General features: G+C 46.8%; 1 protein-coding gene across 1 annotated transcript in view; it reads right to left on the bottom strand.

The window, feature by feature from the left end:
* Window positions 1–471: 471 nt before the first annotated feature.
* PMP22 (peripheral myelin protein 22) overlaps window positions 472–758 on the bottom strand; it is a 33,985-nt gene continuing 33,698 nt past the window's right edge. Inside the window, exon 6 of the mRNA XM_027691636.1 lies at window positions 472–483. The gene's annotated coding sequence lies outside the window, so the exon portion shown is untranslated. The remainder of the gene's footprint in view (window positions 484–758) is intronic.

The following is a 758-nucleotide window of genomic DNA, read 5'->3' as shown; positions in this document are numbered from 1 at the left end:
CCTGGTTCAGCACAGTGCCTCAGTTACTCATCCACGTGTGTTTTCCTTGGAGAGCTTTTAACCGGAGCCATCAGGAACAGGGGCTCCCCTGTGTAATTGCTTGCACCCTGCTGAGCCCAGCAACCTGCAGGGTCAGAAATCTAACCCAGACACTGCCTAATTTCCTGGGTGAGCCCAGACAGGCAGAGCTGGCTGTGCACTCCTCATCCAAATGGAAATTGGGCTGGAGACGTGTCACTGGAAATTACAATTTTTGCAGGAGAAAAAAAAACCAAAAACCAACAAACAACAAAACTGTGATCAATCATTTGTTCCAATTTTCATTAAAAGCAAGAATTTTCCTTAAAGTAAATGTTGGTTGCAGAAAAGCAGCTGTTTGTTTTGTTTGCTGTAACCAAAACCAGAAGGTTGGTCTTTAAAACGTTTTTGAAAAGCAGCTGCTTCGTTCGGCAAAGCACAAACAAAAGGGAACTGTTGCAATGACTAAAATAAATGTTTTTGACAGAACTTCCAAGAATATAAAGGAAAGACAGGACTGTAGCTGGTATTGGAGTCCCTTGACTCTGCTGCAGATGCTGAGTGTTTGTTGGCTGCAGCATCACAGACCCAGGGACCTCCAGGGGTGCCAGGCAGGACAACAGCTCCCAAAACTTCCTGTGCCCACGCATTCCAGGACCAAACCCACATTAGGACAGTGCAGGAATTAGACCTGGAGCCTTTTCAGGCCGACCCCCAGCTCACTGGCATTGCTGCTTGGG

Source organism: Neopelma chrysocephalum, unplaced genomic scaffold (assembly GCF_003984885.1).
Source record: "Neopelma chrysocephalum unplaced genomic scaffold, ASM398488v2 Primary Assembly neopelma1_84, whole genome shotgun sequence".
Classification (NCBI taxonomy): Eukaryota; Metazoa; Chordata; class Aves; order Passeriformes; family Pipridae; genus Neopelma; species Neopelma chrysocephalum.
The sequence above is the reverse complement of the archived record's forward strand: the minus strand, read 5'-3'. Positions and strand labels throughout refer to the sequence as shown.